This window comes from Octodon degus, unplaced genomic scaffold, assembly GCF_000260255.1.
Source record: "Octodon degus isolate 3935 unplaced genomic scaffold, OctDeg1.0 scaffold00078, whole genome shotgun sequence".
NCBI classification, from domain to species: domain Eukaryota; kingdom Metazoa; phylum Chordata; class Mammalia; order Rodentia; family Octodontidae; genus Octodon; species Octodon degus.
In genome coordinates, this window is record NW_004524654.1 from 12,344,985 (window position 1) to 12,355,889 (window position 10,905).

At 40.5% G+C, this 10,905-nt stretch overlaps 2 pseudogenes; both read right to left on the reverse strand.

Annotated features, from left to right (window-relative positions):
• Positions 1-2,052, reverse strand: part of LOC101579586 — a 40,638-nt pseudogene extending 38,586 nt beyond the window's left edge.
• A 65-nt stretch (positions 2,053-2,117) lies between these two features.
• Positions 2,118-5,769, reverse strand: LOC101579973 (annotated as a pseudogene).
• Positions 5,770-10,905: the final 5,136 nt, after the last annotated feature.

Consider the following 10,905-nt stretch of genomic DNA (forward strand, 5'->3'; position numbering starts at 1 on the left):
TTATGTTTGTAAATAATTTATTTTCAATTTGAAATCTATTAAAATAAAAAAAAATGTTCAATAGTCTATAACAGTAGTGAGTTAGCAGTGCACCTGGCAATTGTCAGAAGTTGTGAGTGATTTTAGCTTTTTGTAGATAGCATACCATTACATTTTACATCTTGTACATTTTTCTGTTGGATGGTTAAGACTAAGCTAAGGTGAGACATGTTTAAATAGAAAAAGTACATTTTTATTATTTAAAAAGGTAAGTTAAATCTCTTTCAAATTTTACCTTGGAACCATGTACTACACCTCTTAGATCTGTGTCAGCCATCAATTGTCATGGCCATTGCTTGATGAATTTGCTTTCTGTGAAAGTTTGAGAGATATTTTCTCTCCAGATGACTCTCTTTAGGCACACTATACATTGGATGCTATATACTATCACTTTTCTCTGTAGCATCATAATCTACTTGATCAGAAAATTAGTAACTCAATTGAGTAACAGTATATCACAGCAGACATTCTCTTATGTCCAGAGTCCTCATTGACCTTGAAAGGCTAGAGGCAAAGTATAGGCTATCCTTTTATTCCATCTATCTCTCTAATTTAGTTGTTAAACACCCAGAAGAAAAGCTTAATGACATTAGCTGTAATGGAGACAGTAAGCTTAACATTACTATCTATCTGCATATCTATCTGCACCTGAAGCACAAAATGGAACTATTATTTTCTAACAACCAAAAATATTCTAATATTTTGATCCTTATAGATTGTTAACAGGCAACAGTTATATATTTATACAAGAAAATTTAAAACCCCCAACCATATAGCATGACAATCTTGATATTTTGTGACATACATAAATTTTCATTTTGCTATAACACAACACTTTTAACCAATTATCTCTATCTAACACATAAGAAATTTTCACTTTTATTCATCCTTTTTTTTCCCAGACCAGGAACCTTTTATTAGTGTCTGAGAATTTAAAACTTCAGACAGCAGGGCTAGGGAGATGGCTTAGTAGAATAAGCACTTCCCTGGCAAGTGTAAGACCTGAATTCAGCCCCCAGTTCCACACACACAAAAATAAATAAAAATAAAAATAAAAAATAATATAAATAAATAAAACTTCAGACAGTAACAATGCTAAGTGTTGATATATTTCAACCTTCCTTTACAGAAAAAAAGTATATATATAACTCCTCCACAAATTCTTCTAATCAACAAGTGTCCATCATGTCCCTCTTTCCCAGAGAAGTCAGTTTTCCAGTTCAACACATAATTTTCCTCAATCTCCTGACTTAAGTTTGCTTCCAATTCTTTCCAGGTGAAGATAATGGCCATAGATAGAGACAGAGTGAACGGAAGACAAGCAGGCCTCAGGGTCTGCTTCACAGTCAAGGGGGAAGAAATCACAAAATTTTGGGCACATTATAAACCTAGATAGAGTGCCCCAAGACATGGACTTAGCTAATATTTAAGGAAAAAGCCAGTGAAGCATCAACTTTTTACCATCTTCGTTGAAGCTATACAAAAAGAATCCCCAAGCCTGGGAGATGGCCCTGTGGAATAAGCACTTCTCTGGTAAGTGCATGGGCCTGAGTTCAATCCCCAGTTCTGCAAAAAACAACAACAACAAAAAAGAATCTCCAAAAGTGAAAAAAAGGATTATATATAAAAACACTTTTCCCCTTGGAGGAAAACTCTATTCCCACTCTCAACACATAGTGGTCTTGACAGCAGCTGCCACCTCTACAATGCCCTCCACTGCAGTGCAGCCATTGGCCTGTTTCTTAGCCTGGAAAACAAACATGAGCCTGGGTGTAAGCAACCCCAGTTGGAACCACTGTGCCACATATGCAAACAGCCTTCAGAGCAACATGACATAGGACCCAAATGCTCTGTTTACTTTTCCCTATTCTAAAAGCAATGGCACAAAGTAGAAGGCTAAACTCTCTGTAATAATAGAGCTAGCAAAATTAAGATTCGTGAACCACATGGGGACCTTTGCTGCATGTGTGGTGCCTATCTACTCCAAAACCAAGCTAATACCTGCATAACCATGCCACTATTAGCAAGGACTGTGCTTAAAAATTCAAACAAGCAAAAAAAAAAAAAATTAAACAAGCTCAAGCTGGGCAGTGCATATGTGGGAAAGCTAGTTTCCCCAGGCCTGAGAACAAGGGGATGTGACAAGAGGCCACAGCCACGTTAACTGCCCATATCTTCATGTTTTCTGAAACTTCATTTCCACTGGGGACTGCATCCCTGCTGCCTCCATTGACTTCCAGCTCTTGTTTGCCTTTCTTTGCATCATATTTCCAGGGACTCTCATCCTCTGGTTTCATCTTCTTTCTTACAAGGTAGGAAACATCAGTCACACAATTTGATGAGGAAGAGCCATCTGTTTTTCTACTGACAATCATAGATACTGAAGAGCCTCCTTCACTAGGAGTGAAACCCAAAGTAGAACTCTCCACCAGAGTAGCTTTTAGTGCCAAATCAGCTACAGTCCCACTATGCTGGGATTCCTTGGCATCTTCTATCTTCTCTCTGATTTTGGGTAGCTGTTCCTTCAATTCCTCAATTTCTATTAAGTAGATGATCCTTGAGCCTCCTTCATCTGTGCCTTTAGTACAGCTATCCTCTTCTCAATGACTTCAATAGATTTGCTGAACTGTACCACTGCCTCATCATACTGAGAACTGTATCCATAGATCAAGCCCAGCTGATAATGAGTCTCTGCAAGGAGATGGTCATGTGCTTCCAAGTACCGCTCCTGCAGGGTCAGGCAGGCCTGAAACTCCTCCAAAGCTTGAACATAGTTCTCAGATTCAACACTAACTTCTCCAAGTTTAAGATGTGCCTGTGCAGCATAAAACTGAGCTTCTTTTGTTTCTTCCCTTTTAAAAATAAGCTTTTCTTTGACAGAAGAGGGAGAGAAAGGAATATGAAATAATTACAATATTATGTACATGTACCGTACTAACTCCTACAGTAAATGTAATCAATATGTACAGCAAACATGCCCTAATAAAATAAAAATTTGAAAATAAAACAAATAATGATCCTTGCTAAATCCAGCATATCCCAGGAATACTATAGGTTCCCAATGTCTTCCTCTTCACTTTCTTGAACAGACTTGTTTTCAAGGATGAATTCATTTGATTTTTTTTTCTTTTTTGCTTTGTCATTTTCTTTATCCTTCTCTTCTGAGCCTTCAGTTTCTTCACACTCTTTCATCAGTTCTTCTCTTTCTTGGGTCTCATTAGCAGCTATCTTAACTTTGTTATCAGGTGCTTTCCCAGTAGTCCTCTGGTCTACTTTGGTTTCAACTCCACCTCCAGCTGCCTTAGACTCTTCTACAGGCAGCTTCATCTCCTTCTGGGTAGGTACTAACTCTACACTGACCTCCTCTTCTAGACCTGAGTCACCTTTCATTTGTGCAGAAGTCTTTGTTTCAATAGGTGTATGATCTACAGCTTATGGTCCACTGCCTAGACCTTTCTGAGAGAGGACTATGGGTTCCTACTCTGGCTTTTCAGACTCTCTATCCAGACTCTGGAGCTAAGGACTCTTTGGCCTCTGTTGTCATTACTGATGACTCTTCAAAAGAAAGCACTTCTTGTTCTACCAGTTGCTCTAGCAAAGCCTTTTCTGGCTCATTTGCAGAGGCAGGTACCTGTTCTTCTGGCTCAGTCCTAACCATATCCACTGGTATAACTATGGGCTCCACAAGTTCTGCTTCTATGTCTGCTGCATCAGCCTGATTTTTCATAGTCACAATATGCTGCTCTTCATAATCTTCTGGCTTCTCCTTTGTGCTTAAGGTAAGCTCTTCCTGCTGCTCCTCCAGACCTTTTTCTCTGTTCTATTTGGATGTAAGCTCTAAAAGCTGGATTTCCTTCCTATGTGTCTGGTGCTTTCTCTTCTGTCTTCCTGGTAGTGAGTTCAGCTTCATCCAGTCCTTCTGGTCCTGCTCTTGCTTTTGCCTCTTCAGAGATTTCAGATGGTTGACTTGGAGTGTAACAATTTCCTGTAGCTTCTCCTTAGGCTCACTTATATCCGTATCATCTCTTACACCCTTCTCCAACTCACTCTGCTGTTCCATATGGGTTACAGACTTTGCCAGAGAAGTGCCTTCTGGGTTTTTTCAGTGATTTATTTTTTCCCCTGACATCATAAACCTATTCTCTCAACTCTTGCCTTGCTTCTTCATCTATGTTATCATTATTTTTACTAGACATTCATCTTCTGTTTTTTTGCTTTCTTCTTCCACATGTACACCTTCCAAAGCATTTCCCAGCACACTATTCTATGTTCTTTCTAACTCCAAAAGTGATTTCCCATAGAAAAAGAAGGCTTCTCCACATTAGCTGTTTCTCCTTACTTCTTGCCTAGAATGATGGTTCATGCCCAAGTAGAAGTTAGTGCCAGGAGTCTCAGCTAGGACTAGAAGTTTATAGTTAGTGATGGCTCACATTGGATAAGGAAGAAACCTTGAAAAAAGTTAAAAAGACAGCACATTATGAGTACATGTCATCATGGTTGAAGGACACAGGAGGAGAAGCAAGAAGGGGGTTCTATAATCTGTGTCATTTTACCATGACCATGTTGAAGAGGAGGAGTATTGATCTTTAGCTTTTTGACATCAATGTGAGGAAAGGAAGTCAGGATCATCTGTAGTACTGTAACACAACTGTATTTTGTTAAAGTCAACTTTTTGTCTCTTATGTGTTTGTGAAGAGACATGGAGTTTATCTACCAACTGTATTGTCTCTAGTTGTTTAGAAAGGTAGGCTACTGTCTAAAAAGATGGTCATAAAATGCTCACTGTACTGTGACCTTGAAAAGAAGTACATAGGGTAAAGGGCTGAGTTAGTTTGGGTAAAGAGAGCTGAGGCCCTTAGGAGGGCTTGTTGCAGCTTGCAAAAGGAGATATATAGGAGCAGTGGGGCCAAGAGGTTTTCACAAGGAACATTTTGATGCTCTATATAGGGGCTCTGCTAGAGAAGCAAAATTGGGAACCCAGAGATGAAAGAAGTTGGCTAAACCAAAGAAGGATAAAACCTGTTATTTTATGGTGGGCAGTGATTGTATGAGTAGTGGGAATGAGGGTCTTAGATACTTGACTTTTGGTGAAGCTATCTGAGCTTTGGAGGGAGATACTGTGTAAGCTGGTCCTGACAAAATTGAGAAAAGTAGCTGTTTATCTTAGGGCCAGGGCATGAAAGGGGGAGCAAAGGAAGAGGTCATTGGTATATTGAAGGAGTGGCTGGGCTAGAGATCAAGGGTCTCAAGATCAGTAAGAGATTGGCTAAAGAATTGAGGACTATCTCTGAACCCTTGAGGCAGGACTGTCCATGTGAGCTGTTGAGATCAGAGTGTCTGGATTAGTCTATGAGAAGGCAAAGAGTACACTGGATTTGAGTACAGGAAGAATGAGGACATTATATAGCAAATGGATACTTTTAAGGAAAGTATTGGTAAGGAGGTGGAGAATGATAGGCCTGAGTCTCTTGGTGTTTGGGGGCTATTGGGTATTGGGGAATGTATGGAAACATTTTGGAATTGCTGAGACACACTAGTCTAGGAACAGTATATGTGGCATGAATGGGACTGGAAGTGTCTCAGAGCATATGGTTGAAAAGGGAATAGGGAAGGAGGAGCTAGCTGTACATTGAGGTTGGGTTTGTAGCATGTACACTGTGGGGGGAGAGAGAGGTGAGAGAGAAGTAGATGTTTTGGAGGAGGTCTCTCACCATGAGAGGTATGGGACATGTTGGCATCACAAGGAAATTAAGAGTGAAGAACTGGGTTTGAAGTTAGCACAGAAAAGGCCTATCTGAAGGGGTCATGTAGGTCGGCCATCAACACCCACTATGGAGACTAGAGCTAATATAATGATTTTAGAACTCAGGAAGAACACTATATGTGGTCTCCATGTCAGCAAGAAAAGAGTTTTTTTACCTGAGATATCTAGTGAGACTCAGGACTAGACAAAGGTGTCTTGATATGGGTCATGGAACCCAAGCTCTGTTGTTCCTCTTCAGCGACAAGACCAAGTAGGTCAAGTATATGGATCTGGCCATAGTGAAGTTTCCGTGAGGGTAGGGAATTGAATGACTTACTTGCTCTCTGGCTGACAGGGCAGTCGCATTGTTAGTGACCCTCAGGCTTATAGACATCCTAGTGATGGCTGCAAGTTGGGGCAGGCTCATGCCCAGTGTCCTTCTTCAATGCACTTAGCTCAGGTGGCAGCATTGTTTAGGCTCAGCATTACCTTGTCAAAGTCATGCTTTGATGGGGGTCCTGAGTGTCACAGCCAAAAGTTGGCAGTGGGGGGCCGGGGAGATGGCTCAGTGGAATAAGCACTGGCAAGTGCAAGGGCCTGAGTTCAATCCCCAGTTTCACAAAAAAAAAAAAAAAAAGTTGGCAGTGTGTATAGTTAATTTTAGTCTCTATTATTGAAAACATGGAAAGTTAGATTAAGTTTTCTTGTGAAGTTTGAGGGCTGAGATTTGTCTTTTTAGCTTGGCATGAATGTCAGGAACAAATAGGGATATAAAATAGGAATTAATAATAATTGAGGTTTTTTTGGAGAATCTCTGTTTACATTAGTATACTTTTGGAGCAATAGACCTGATTATTAGAATTTTATCTGAGTATCAAGTACCTTGAAATATAAAGTATAACCAGAAAACTATTATTTCTTATCAACCATGGATGTTTTAGCACTTAAATCCTTGTAGAATGTTAATGGACGAGTTATATAATTTTGTAGAGACCATTTGATAGTCATAGTCAATAGTGCAGCATAACAGTCATACGAAATCCCCATTTAGTTTTTGCATCTTTAAATGTACATAGGATATATATTACATAAGTTTTAGTTATAAAATTATTATTTGGCTGATGACCTCATGCTGACTTGACAGGAAGGTGCATCTCTAAATGTAACAGGACATACATAGGATATATATCACATCACTTTTAGTTAGAAAATTATCATTTAGGGGCTGGAGAGATGGCTCAGTGGTCTAAAGCACCTACCTGAAACAAGCTTGGCAATGCACAGGGACCATAGTTCAATCCCCCAGCACCACATGCCAGCCAGCCCCGCCCCCTGGTGGGCTGAGCTGGCCACACACACACACACACACACACACACACACAAATAAATAAATAAATAAATAAATAAATAAATGTTTAAAAAAAAAGAAGAAAATTATCATTTGCCTAATGACCTCATGTTGGCTTGATGGGAACCTATTATAAATACCTGGAGCATAAGAGAAAGGCATAAACTGAAAGAAAATTTATATTGTAGCATACAGTATTTTAGAAGGCATACATATGTTTAATATATTAAGCATCTTTTATGAGAAAATCTTATTTTAATTTTATAAAAACTTTGTCTTTTAATAAATGACCAAATTACTAGGAGCTCTCTATTGAACAAAGATTAGCCACCCTCTATTCATCAATCAAGAGTTCTCCAACAATCTTCCCCATTTTAATGGTTTTTACTTAATTATAAATTAATTTTGATATTACCTCGACCAGCTGGTAACTCAGGAGAAAGCATGCTTTCAAGTTTATATTTTAGAGCTCAAATAAAAAGGAACAGCTGTTTACAGAATGACATAAAAACAAACAAGTACATACAGGACACATGGACATCTTTATAAAATGAGAGTGCACTCAAATATATTTCTGGCCAGGTTAAACTATGATAACCTATTTAAGTTTGTAATTATGAGAGACTAGTCAGAACTTTTGTAAGTCAATTTATAGAGATCTCTTGTAAGAATTTGAAAAACACAAAAAACCTTTTATTTATAGTTACTATATACCAAGGAGAGGCCACAAGATGAGCTGGCCCATCATATGATGAGACACTAAAATATCGTGCTCTGACATCACAAGAGGAGTGACTGTAACATGGTAGCTGCTAGCCACATGACCTGGAAAATGGCAGTGACCCATCATGTAGCTGGCACAAGACAGTGCTCTAATATCACAGGAATGACCTTACAGAGAGGTGGATAGCCACACAGCATGTAAGATGGTGGTGGCTTTTCATGTGATGGGGTGCCTGAAGCTGGTGCCCTGACATCACAGGAGGAGCAACCCTATGGTGGCCATAGAGAACCATATGGCACAAAAATGGTGGTGGCTCATCATATGACAGAGCCCTGCAAATCAGTGCTGACCTCATAGGAGGAATGACCACACAATGGCGGTGGATAGCCACATGTCCCACAAATGGTGGTAGCTGGCCACATGACAGGCAGCCACAGGCTGATAGAGCACTGGTAGGAGGTTAAGTAATGGAGGTGGATGTGAAACATGGGAGGAGAAAAGGTGGAAGGAGAAAACACTGGCATCTGAAGTTTCAGTTTGGGGGAAAGAGAGGCAGAGGAATCTACAAAGCAAAGGGCAGAATCTACAGGGGAACCAGAGGCAGCAGCAGAGATGTAGCTACAGAGGGTGGAGTAAGTACAAATGCAGTCAGAAGAGACTGACAAGATAGAATTTTGAAAAAAAAAAAAAAGAGAGAGAGAGAATTTTGAGCCAAGGAATGAAGAGGGTAGTACCATTTGATGTGACAGGGGGATAGTAAAGGGAAGGTGGGAGGGGAGGGATGTGTTTTTAGAGTTAACAAAGGCTTTTAAGGGATTTCTAGACATTTGCTGTTGTGATAATAGAGTTTAAAAATTAGTTTTTTGAGTTCAAGATATCCTTGAAATCCAAAGGTGCTGAGGTTCTTTATGAGGAAACCCAGCGGCATGTGCTTTGGAGTATCGAAGAGCATTTCCCATGGTGGCTGAATTAACATAAGCCAAAGATTAGGGAAAAAGCACGACATCACTTCCCACTAAAAAGCCATCACTTTTTAGCCTGGAGTGAGTATGAGAGAGAGAAGGCCAACACCCACTTTATCAGTTGTCAATAGAAAAAGTGGAAAGCTGGGGACCAGATGGCTGAGGAAGATGGAGGGTCCCAATGTGAGTTCATGATTTTCAAGACTTGATGAGAGGAAAGACGAGCAAGAACCCTGTAATTTTGGGCTCATGAGTGAGGAATGAGATTGGCCAGTGTTGGATGCAAGCTAGCAATGGCAAGTGACAGAGGCAAAAGTGAAAGCAGAAGGCAGTTCAGTGAGGGAGCTCAAAACTGAGGCAGGGGATGCCCCAGGAGCCACACTACTCACCATTCCAGGTCACAGCACCAAAATTGATAGGTTTTAGACACAGCAGCTATGGTGGCGGCAGCAACAGTGGCACAGCAGATAAGCAGAAATGGGGGAGGGAAAGCCTTTATTAACTCTAAGCACTGGGAGAGAACCAAGAGCAGGGAGATGGGCAGATACTCTGACCTAAGACAGGAAGCCTGAGACTTATTGACTTTTGCCAGGGGTGGAGTTTGAAGGGGCAAGTTTAGTGATGTATAAGGAGCTGATTGGAGGCTCCCTTGTGTGGGTGGGAAAGGTCACAGGAAGTTGTACCCAGGGCTGGAGTGGGGAAGGAGGAGGAACTGATCATTGGGAAGACAAACTGTTGTTTCAAGGGCTTCAGCCATAATAAGATGACCACCATAATAATTCAGCAGTTCTTGCTAGTGCCATAACCTATCACATTTTATCTGTCTTTTCCCAAAGTTGGTACTCTGGATCTCAGAATTTGGGATGAAATAGGTAAGAGCTTCTATGTAGCCAAAGTACAAAAAAGAAAAATTCACCCACAAACTAAAGCAACATATAACCTGCTGAAGGGAGCTATCTGGTCCTTTCAATTTAACAGCCCAGGAAAGAATGCATATCAGCTACAGCTTACCATTACAAAGCATTCCAAGGATGCTGACCTAAGGCTTGTAAACATGGTAATTGACAGGGAAAAGGACTCTGATGTTTCCATAGCAAAAAAAATCAGATCACCCTCAAGGTCTTGTGCCTCCAAATAGCCCAAGGGAGAAAAATGAAGCTTGTTTAAAAAAGTACAAATAGTCCAAAAAATTCACTTTTGCAAGGTATTCATAAAGAGATGGAAAACTTTTCTAATTTATGCACACACTCAGCCTCACTCTCCACACCTAATTTGGAAAATAATGCTCAGAGTCTGTGCTTCCCACATTCTCTTTCTCCCCCATGTCAGAGTTCAGTAATAATCCCTCTCGTTCCCCACTTGTGAAAAAGCCAAAGTACACAGAGATGAAGAAAGCTTTGAACCATTTGCTCTTACAAGACTTAAGGGAGAGCATACTAGACAATGGAGCCCAAGCTCCCCACACTCTTTCTTGTTTGAATAACATAATTCAAGGTTTCCAAATGGCACCAAGTGATGTAACACACCTTACTCACACGTGTCTGTCCCACACACAATTCCTACATTTTGAATCAGAATTAAGACTACTCATATCAGAACAGACACAGAATAATCAAAATAGTGAAGATGAAAATCTTAAAGCTATCACTCATTAAATGTTATCTGGTTCTGGCCACTATGCTGACTTAAAACCTCAGGCTCAGGCTCCACCTCTTCTTTTCATGCAGTGTAAAGAGCTGCTATAGATTTCTTTCCCAGAGGATGGTACACTTAATAAATACATTACCCACATACTCCAGGGTCCTAGAGAAACTTACACCCAGTTTATAGCAAGACTAAAAGAGGATATAAGTTGTTATGGGTCACTCAGGATAGGAACCAGATCAACCAGATTGGAATTTGGAAAGCTGTTTATTGCTGAGCTCAGGGCTCCCAGTCTGCTCTCACTCAGGAGAGGATCAAAAGGAGGCAGTCCTGGGCTGGAGAGATGGCTCAGTGGTCTAAGGCACCTACTTAGAACAAGCTTGGCAAAGCATCAGGGACCTCGGTTCAATCCCCCAGCACCACATGCCAGCCAGCCCCGCCCCCT